The sequence below is a fragment of the Musca autumnalis genome, unplaced genomic scaffold (genome assembly GCF_047663935.1).
Source record: "Musca autumnalis isolate F117 unplaced genomic scaffold, ASM4766393v1 scaffold_1, whole genome shotgun sequence".
In the NCBI taxonomy this organism is placed as follows: Eukaryota; Metazoa; Arthropoda; class Insecta; order Diptera; family Muscidae; genus Musca; species Musca autumnalis.
In genome coordinates, this window is record NW_027411644.1 from 329,706,420 (window position 1) to 329,717,421 (window position 11,002).

Consider the following 11,002-nt stretch of genomic DNA (forward strand, 5'->3'; position numbering starts at 1 on the left):
CAACACGTTATCAGGATGAACACAATGGACCACAATGTTTCCGAGTGAATTAGCTGTCAACCGTGACAGCTGCGCGCCCTCTAGCCTAACTTAATATCGGCCCTACACAGGAATAATGACCCTAATACCAAATTTCAAAATTTAAGCTCTACACCGACACCCACTACCAAAGCGTTTAACCAATGCAAAATTTAGTACTTGTGTATTTCCAAAACCTTGACCAAACCAAGCAACAGTGACTCAAATTTCCAAATTTCAGCTTCATCCGTTCAACTAAATCCAAATTGTACCAAATTTTGTATCACTTCATATACTTATCGTACACGTACACATTAGTACTAGAGTTGGGAAATCTAGTTTACAGTTGACTGTTCTAGTTCAAAAACGTATGCGTAACGTCGCACAATCTAACGTGTCAAATTACGTACATATACGCAATTTGTTCAAACGACCGGAGTCTATTGAACTAGAAGTGAACTAATAAGTACACATTTCCAAAACCACCTCCTTATATGAACCCTACTTAATAATTGGTCTGTTCCTTTACTTTGAAAAATGGTAACAGTGGCAAAAAATGGTAAAAGTGGTGAACTGCTCTCATAAAAACTGATAACCTCAGACACGTGAAGGACACGACTAATTATTAATTTTCTTATGGTTCTCATCCCATAGTATCAAATTTAGTACATTTTAGTACTTTTCGTACACATATAGTTCGACTTTTCTAAAACCTTTCAGAAGTGTAGGGTGACAATGTTGTACCTTTTGTTTCCCACCCTTACCTCACATCTCTACCAAAAGAGATTTTAACCATTACGTCTAGGCGTTGATGAAGCAGCCAGTAACTCAATCATATTTTTATTCTTTTATACATATAAGTAAATATAGAGTGTATCTTCTTCATTTGTGTTCTTCAAGTCAATGTCTCTTCCATCCCTAGATGAATGCAATTTATCGGTATGTGTCTTCCATTTTATTGTGCACACGCTTAAACACACAACTTATCACTGTATTGGCATTTCTTTTCTACGCATTCCAATATCAGAAATTTTAAACATCTCCCTCACAATATGAATGGCATATTTATGTTGTTTCGTTTGTTTTGTTTTCTATTCAATTGAAATATTTTCACATTTTCCAGCCATCCAGCATTCATTCACCCATTCCACTTTCCATTAATTTTTCCAACTGTAGATTGGACAGTTTTGATTCCCTTTTGATTTCAATATCATGGAACTAAACATAAAAAAGGCATTCCATCATAAAACACTTTAAACATTTCGCGAATGTTTTGCCAGATGTTGGAAGCGAATAAAACAACAACAACAACACATTCCAACCAAAAATATGATTTATTTACTTAACATGTTTTTAATGAAGATATTTTTCATGGCATTTGTTTTGGCATTTCGATGAGTGCTTAAATCAAAAGTCTAACTAACAGACGGACGGACATTCCTTTGAAATACACTTGTTGAGATGTGTGGCAGACGAACGACGACAACACCTGACTGATTGTATGTTGCCACTCAACACATCAATGGAAATACTGGTCCATGGTAATTTATAGGCAAATCTTGTATTTGCTGTTCTTCGCTGCTGTGTTTGTTGTATTTGTCATTAATTAATGATTTTTCGTTATTTTAGTTTTGTTTACTTTTTGTTTGATAGTATAGTTCTTTTGGTTGTAGTTGCTTATTGTGACATTATTAATGAGAATAGAAGAACACGAAAAGACCAGCACACTTATCACCTTACACCAACCACTTGACTCCATGCGCGTTCTGTTTTTGTTTCATTTGGTATTCTTGCAGCACTGTTAAGTTTACATTGAATCGGCGGGGGCCAACAAACCGATAAATTTTAAAGTGGAAAGCGGCCTTTTAATGCAGCGCCACTTGAACAGCGTTAACAAAAATAAAATCAGTGCCACTTTGTTCAGAACTGCAGTTTTACAAGTGTTTGGCGACAATCATTTGTCTTGGTTCTAAAGTGGAGATTATCATACAAAAAACATTTATAATAAATAAATGAATGAATTCATGTTCCACAGAAGTGGTTTGTTGCAGTTTTCAAGAGTTGCTTGAAATGTGCATGAAATATTATGAGTAGATCACTTACGAATTGTGTTTTTAAGCAGATATTCTTGCGAGATATAATTGACATTAACACAATTATGCACGATTGACAATAGGATTGAAATATAAAACTACTTTGAAGCATATTTTTAGAAGAAAACATATAGCTTGAACAAATCGAGGTGTACAAGGGTAAAAATCAAATCTTTTGCTGTATGCACAATCTACTTTATAGCGGGCGAAGGAAACTTTGGTTCGACCGAAGTCATTATATTAAAAAGTTTTGGGGCAATGAAAATTAGTTTTCTGTGAGGATATGCCGATATGCCTAGCTAAGAGAATGGATGGGATGGAAAAGTATCATAACAAGAACTAAAGGTGACGTATTTATTATAGCGATATGCCAATGATTACGGGTTTCAACAGCTAGACAACCGAAATCCGTTTCGCCCTAAATTATTTTATTAATCCTATCCTATTAATCCTATCTATCAACCTCAAAATCTATACTTGGATACCAGAAACGTCCACCAAGGAACCCATGGTATGGACAGGAGTGTCGTGCTGCTACGGAAGAGAAGAATGAGGGCTACTCTACATACAATAAGTAGCAATTAGAGTTTTCCAAAGGAACTATATACCTCATTTTGCAGTTCCTATGACCCTAATTTTTTCTTTGAAAAAACTGCTTTTACTTAATATCACACGTTACAATTCATGATGTTTTTTCGCTTAACCGAAAATGACGTTTTTGGCGAAACCGGTTTTGGTTTTGTAACTCAAAACCGGACAACCTGTTAACTGGTTTTGGACACCCTAGACTGTATGGTCTAACTACAGGGCATTTGTCTTTTCCTTATTGCCTAGTGTCAGGGATATTGTCTATAGTCAACGAAATAATTGGCCCTGGCAAATCCACCACTGACTAGATATTTACCCTGCTTCAAATCCTAGAAAAGACTCAAGAGATGCATATCGACACATATATACCATCTTTTTATCAATTATAAAGAAGCCTCCGAAAGCTCCCTACGTTCAAAGGTATTCTAAGCAATGGGAAAATTGGTATCCCCGCAAAGCTGATTCGGGTTTGTAAGAAGACTTTAACTAATACCCTGTCCTCACTTTAAATAGGAAAGACCTCTTCGAACAATTCAGTACCAAAAGAGGTTTCAGACAATGAGACATACTTTCGTGTGATCTTTTCAACATCCTGCTGGAGAAGATTATTCCAGATGCTAACGTTAAAAGAAATGACACAAAATACACAAATATCCACATGTTACTCACGACATTGACATCGTGAGTCGATCAGTAAAAGAAGTAACTGATGCCTTAATAAGGTCGAAGGAGAATTTGTTAAAGTGGATTTGGTAGCAAACGGCGACAAGACCAAGTTGATGGCACACTGGTCGAATCCACTGATCTAGCGGCGCCAAAGTCAAAAAATATCAAACTATAAAATTGCGAAATGTTTTCCATTGTATCGATTCTTTTTTTTCGAATTGGACTTCCAGATTCCGAATATCCAAAATTCGGCTGCAACTAGCCGCAACTCTTGCTGATAAATGCATGGAAAATTTAGCTTAAATCCTCAATGTACCAAAAACTCGGGCGGTACAGTTATATGGAAGCCTATGTTCACAATGCCAAAATCCAGCTTATTTGGTCTGAACATGTGGACGAAATTCTCAATATACCGAATATTGGGAGGTACCATTATATGAGGGCAATACCAAACCGTAGACCTATGTCCACAATTTTTGGTGGAGAATGTTTTTGTCCACTGGGAACCCTAAATACCAAATTACACCTAATTTCTTCGGAAAGTTTAGCTTAAATCACCCAAAATACTGAAAATCGGGAGGTACCTAAAAAGGGGACCAATACCCAAACGTGGACATATGTCCACAATTTTTGTGTGAAAAATTTTGTGACCAAAAATTCGTATCCGTTAGTCACTATGTAACCCATTACAAAGTAATGTAAACAAAAATAACTACTTATGTTACTCCTGACTATGTTATGAGTACGTTGGTACAAATACGACGGTTGTGTGTTCAACGCTCACCTCCGGTCTGGTACTTTTTGTTAAACAAAACAAAAAACAGTTGGTGTTGCACATGTAAGCGTTAAAACAACTCTTAATGCTCGTACGCGTGGCCTAGTGTGTAGTGTGTTCGGCTACAAATCAGAAGTTCGCAAGATAAAATCCAGCAGACAGCGGAATAAAATATAATAAAAATATGGAGTGTGTTGAAAATGAAATATTCTAAAAATCGAAATTGAAATATTCTAAAAATAGGACATATAGTTTTAAGTTTATTTTTCAACTTATAGTGGCCGTAGATTAACTAGTTATTCAGCGTGACATGCCCTTGTTAAAATAATTGGTTGTAGGGGGTTTTGTAAGTATTTCGACTACCAAAAAAACCCCATTATTTTGGGAGATTTTTTGCTGGGTTAAGAATCCTATGTACCAAATTACAATTAAGTTGGAAGGTAAGTGTGGCATAAATCGTCAAAATACTGAAAATCAGGAGGTACCCTAATGGGGGGGGGGTCTATACCAAAATATTAGCCGATGAATTGCTTTGACGGTGAATATCGGCGTCGTATGAACCACGAGGTGTATTGGTTATACGTATCGAGCTGCAACAATTTCGTTGGCTAGTCCATGTCATACGAATGAGCGATGGTGAACCCGCTAAAAAGGCGTATAAATACTGACCGCATGGCTGTACACGAAGAACTGGAAGGCCAAGGCTTCGATGGAGTAAACAAGTGGAAGACGAGATCGAAAAACATGGTATTCCAAATTGGAGAAGTAAAGCAGCAAATAGAGAGGAATGGAAATCTTTTCTTAGTTCGGCTTAAAGGATAGAGGGCCAATAGCTAAGTAAGTATAAATTGCCTAGAAAAGTATAGAGCTTTTTAAAACTTTTGCGGTATTTACGTTAGCGCACAATAGATCCCGGGGGGAGTAACCGTTTTGGTCCATACTTTGCACATCGTAATATTTCTACCAGACATAGATCAGGTTCGAATATGCACTATGTACCGTCGGAAACCTACCACACAAAATTATTATTTATTGTTCAGTGCAGTTTAAAATCTTCTCTCGAATCGTATTTTTTTTCAACAGGTTGTGCTCTATTACGAAGACACAATTTTTGACTAGTGCAAGTCCAAACTTCGTGAGAAAATGTTCCGAAAACTTTAGAAAACGCCTGCGGCCATCATATTTATTGGCTGGAACACACGAAAATTTTCGAAACGCATACTACGTTGGTCCAAACTTTGCATATCGTAATATTTTTACAAATCTTACATAAAGTTCAAAGATGGTGATGATCGTTAAACTCCCTCCTGTAACTACCCCACAAAAGTTCACAAAATATTCGGTAAAATTGTACTCTCTTGAACGGAGCAACCGATTTTCTCCACACTTTGGATCTGTTAATATTTTGTACAAACTTAACTTTGCTTCGAAAATGGGTCATAACGATACACTCATTAGGGTACCTCTCACACCAAAGTTCCAAATTTTGGTTTTGGTTCAAGGTCTGTACGAAGATCCTTTGGAAATATTGCTTTGCTTTAATCCAAATCAACATTTTTGTCCATATCATTGAGGCAGTGATATCCTAAAAAAAGAACATGAGGCCTTGGACTTAGGAATTTTGTTTGATACACAATTCAACTTTAAACCTTATGTAGACCAATAATTTCCAAAAATGTTTTTTATGCTTGATTTCATTATTATTCTCATCATTTGTGAGAGATATAGTGGAATATTGATCTCTGATTTGGAGCCCGAGACAAACTTGTCTCATATTGCTAGGATTGAGAAAATCGAGAAACGTTTTATACGCTCTGCATTATACCTCACGTGAAGCTGATGAATTCTCGCCCTTCTTATTATGTGTACTGTACGAACTCCAGTGCATTAAAAGTCTTAATTGGAATCAGTCGGCACGAATTGACGTAAGTGGAGAACCCACAAAAGAAACTACCATATCAAGGACTGTTAGACAGGGATGTCTTTTATCTCCCCTGTTATTCAACGTGTATTCAGAGAAAATATTCCAAGAAACACTCGAAGGAGAAAACATCGGAATCTGAATTCATGGGAAACCAATCAACAATATAAGATATGCGGACGATGCTACGTTAGTGGCAGGGAGCATATCCGGTCTACAAAAACTAGTAGAGAAACTGGCACGTGTAAGTGAGAAATATGGTCTTAAAATCAACATGAAGAAGACGAAGTACATGATCATTAGCAGAAAAAAATCACCATGCTGAGGTGAACTTAAAAGTACAAGGTACAGAAATAGAAAGATTGAGAACCTTTAAATATCTTGGGATGTTAATAAGCGACAAATGGGATCCCTCGAAAGAAATAAAAAGTCGAATAGAGATGGCGCGAGATGCTTTCTGTAAATATAGTAAAACCCTGAAAAGTCATGTCATAAACATAACAACAAAAATACGTTTTATAAAATGCTATGTTTGGTCGGTGCTGTTATATGGAACAGAAGTTTGGACGCTCAAATCCTCTGATGAAAGAAAATTGGAATCCTTTGAAATATGGATTTACCGGCGAGTACTGAAAATACCATGGACTGCGAAAATTTCTAATGACGAAGTACTAAAAAGGAAGAAGAAGGAGTATAAGCCGGCAATTAATAACAACTATAATATATATATATATATATAATTGTTCCACAACATCCCATAGGGACAAGGGAGACTTCTCTCATATCAATGAGTGCACCCCGATTCATATTAACTCAATGATATGGGACCTACAGTTTATCGCCGAGTCCGAACGGCGTGTCTAAGACACCACTTTTGTAGAGAAGTTTTACATGGCTGAAATACTCAGGAAATGTCGCCAACATTACTGAGGGGTATATTTTGCCACCGTTGAAAAGTGTTTTGATGTTGCCTGGCCGGGGAATCGAACCCACGATCTTATGTGTGCAAGGCGGGTGTGCATACCATTGCACCACGGTGGCACCCCAATAACAACTATAATAAACTATAAAAAGGCGCAAAATAGCGTATCTGGGACATGTATTAAGGAACAACAAATACACAATTTTACAAGCAATTCTGAAGGGAAAAATTGAAGGAAGGCCAGCTAGAGGAAGGAAAGAAACATCCTGGCTCAAAAACATCATGGACTGGACAGGTTATACCAACGAAACTGATCTGCTGAATGCTGCAAGACACAGAGAGCTGACAACCATTATACAATAAGATAATAATTAAAATGCGATAAATATTAAAAAAAGATGAATTGTACGATCACTTATATCCGGATAACGGATGAGTAAATAAAGAAGAAGAAGTACTCATATAGGTATGATGTCGTTCACAGCTTCTGGCCAAAATCGCTTATTGTACACCAGCTAGAATGGCCCCTAGACATCGAAATCTGTTAAGCATTGGAATGCATCAACGAAATGACATATTAAATGGCCCCTTGTTTAGAGTATTTAATTTGTTCAATTATCTTCCTAATAACACCACTATGGAATTTAACGTCTCAAAAACTAATTTTAAAAAAGTTTTAATTGATAAGTTGAAATAATAGTTTTAGTATAAACATTTGTTTTTGTTATCTAGTAAGGAACTTGATTCTTTAGACTTTAATAAATAAATAAATAAAATTCAGATTTTGGGGAATAGGATTTTGGTTGTGCAGCCGGTATTAGATCTGTCGATATATGCAAGCTTCAATTCACACAGGCTGATGGTATATGTCTGCCGGCTGATACTTTTTTACTTGTTTACAAACACTTTACTACTTTATTACTCACAGTTCTATAGCAAATTTGTTGATAATATCGTCACCATTTTTACAATTCACATATTCACAAAAAATGTTTCCCACGAATAAATATTATTTTTTTATTTAGCGCCCACTTTAGTGCTTGCATTTATATGGGTCATTAAATTCCTTAGATTGCAGTTACAAACGACGAAAAATTTAATTGAAACAAGCCCCACACATTTGTGAAGTTGTTTGAATTTGCATCAATGCCCGATTACGCTGAGGAGTATTGGTGTAAAACCAGATTTGAACTTAAAATGATTAATAAAAAATAACTCATTTAAATTCCTTCATAAATTAATAAAAAGTTTGAAAAATTAAGAAATATGATCTTTGGTCTTAGTTAGTAGACTATTAGTATTGGTATTTACATATTTTAGATGCATCAAAAGTATCAAGCCAAAAAAAAAACACAATCCGAAAAATGTTCCAAAATTCATTAAATATTCAAAACAACATTACAAATTACAAACGTTTACAAACCTGTAGTGGTAGTAGATAAAAATCCGATTTCATGCCACAGGTGGGGACGCTTGTCACAATTATCATAAATTTCAAGAAGTGTCAATATCACCGGTTTTCATTTCTAGCGTAGCGCACACACACAAAAACACACTATTCAATTGGCACGAACTTGTAGGCGCAATGATAACAATAACAAGAACAACAACGATAAAAAAACGGTGCTCGTAATCCGAACTGCACAAGATTAGCGATTCAATGAAAGTGTCACGAACTTAATAAATTTACGCGAACTTCAATTTAAATTTTCGCGTCGATTGATGAATGAACGTCCTCACGTTCGTTTGAATTAATGAATGGCCGATATTTCACACCAAATACTTGTCGTTTTTTTGTTTTGTTTTTTTTTTTAAGTGGCATCAATATTTCAATCTTTTGTTTTGAGTAGACATATTTTTTTGAAATTTTAAAATTTAAATGTGGTTTTGAAAATTCAAAAATTTTTTCCCACCACAACAATAATCCGAGATTTACGACTTGAATTGTTTTTATTCACAAACACAATAAGAAAACATTCCAACAAATACAACAGCGTTTCCATGAAATACAGCTGTTCGTTTGTTAATTGACCTGCAGTTAATTTGTCTGTTAATTTTGTTTAATTAGTCAAGTTGTAACGAAGTGCTGAGAATTTGTCAATGGCCAATAAAAATTATTTAAAATTGTATTTTTCCACACTTATTTCTGATTGACAATGGCGGCGGGCGGCTTGCTAATCCGAAATTTAAATTTGAATATTGCGGCGGCAATTCAAATACTGTTTTCAATTATTTATCCGATAAATACCGAACACATGAACCGTCCATGAAAACGTTTTCTACGAAACTGAAACTGAAGTTGACTATTTGGCCAAAAAAAATATTGCTGTCGCAGACGACGCTGCGTTGCCGTTCTGTTACCGGCATTTTGGATACGTCGTGTTCATGGCTACATCATTCAATTTAACCATCTGTTTGTTGTAGCTTCAATGTTTAGAAGACACATGGTCTAAACATTTTTTGTTGCTACCATAGTTGCCAATCTATGGATGAATTCGTATGAGGTCTAGTGGGCGCTAATACAACAGAATGAACAGAATGAATATATTTGCAGTACTAGAGGGGATGTGTATAATGTTTAAAGCAAATTCTAACAAAAAGTCGTTGGATTTTTAAAATTGGTTTGGATTTTTAAAAAAGAAACAGATTTTCTAATCTTACAACGATATAGACTACAGACGTTCCGTTTAAAATATATCCATAAATAGACAGGGTTGGCGGCAGAAAATAAATGATATTGAAAAACTCGGAAATGGGTATTAACTTTCTTAACTGCTAATACACATCTACATTTATAATATTTTTATCTATAATTTTATGCATTATTTTTGTAGGGAAGCATATTCTATTCAGCCATATTCTGGGACGTCTTCTTTACCAACGCAATGTCACTTGCAAATTTTAAAAAATCTAATTTTTTTATTGGCTAATTTTAAAGTACATGTGGAAATTGCGTTATTGAAAGCGGTGCCCACTGTAGCTCGAAAACGTATAATCCGATCTTCATATGTTTCTGTAGAACTGTAGGTAACAAGTAAAAAAGTGTCAGTCGGCTTTGCCGACAGATATATACCCTCAGCCAGTGTGAAGCGAAACTTTCACTTCCGGACATATCGAATGTATTTAAGGTCTCTTCAGAATTTTGGACATTTGAACTTGTCGACAAAAATGTGGATTAGGAATTAACTGCACTAAGAAGTTAAACTAAATTTTGATAAAATATTAGGAGATCCAACGTTTGGACCAAATTGCTTGCCTCATTCAAGTGATATCGTCCTAGAATTTTAGTGACATTTTTAAAATATTGGGTAGAAGTACCGAAAGTTGCGGACCGGTATTGCCCATGAAATTAAGTTTGGATATAATATGACGAAGACCAAATGTTGGACAAACTCGGTTGAACAGTTTCAGAAGTTTCAGAGTTATCGTGCTCTCCGACCGCAACATATGGAGACATAGGGGGTTTTTACACCTTTCGGGCTGTTTTCCCAAGAAATATGGACTTGCCCCTGAAAAAACTTTTACCATGATAATGGAGGTAGCGAATACAAATCGCTTCAAGAAAAATCAAAGTAATTCGAGAGCAGGTCTTAAAGTGAACTTATACGAAATTTTGTGTGAGAGGTACCAGCTGGAGTAGACAAATATAGTCCATATTCGAACCTGATCTATATCTGGTAGATATATTAGGATGTGCAAGGTATGGATTACATCGGTCACTCCCTTCAAGAGTTATCGTGCGCAAAATTTTTCCGAACATTTTTGAAGTTTTGTGGGGGAGGTACGTTCGTGTTTAGACACACAAATTTCTCGGGAAAGTAAATTCAGTTTTTAGGTAATAGGGGGTAGGAAAGAGTATTGAGGAGCTCTTTCCTCTCCGCTCTCTCCCAAAAAACTCAATTTACTTTCCCGAGAAATTTGTGTGTCTAAACACAGACTACCTGAAGGAGTGGACCGATATAGCCCATCTTCGAATTTAAACTATGTTTTGATAAGATATTACGAAGGCCAGATTTTGG

The 11,002-nt window shown here is 35.8% G+C and overlaps 1 protein-coding gene across 2 annotated transcripts in view; it reads right to left on the bottom strand.

Moving 5' to 3' along the window:
- The window catches only part of ETHR (ecdysis triggering hormone receptor), a 104,767-nt gene extending 95,489 nt beyond the window's left edge, over nt 1–9,278 (bottom strand). The window contains exon 1 of one of the 2 annotated variants that reach the window (XM_073963398.1): nt 8,407–9,278. The gene's annotated coding sequence lies outside the window, so the exon portion shown is untranslated. The remainder of the gene's footprint in view (nt 1–8,406) is intronic. The other variant, XM_073963397.1, reaches the window with a different exon arrangement.
- Nucleotides 9,279–11,002: the final 1,724 nt, after the last annotated feature.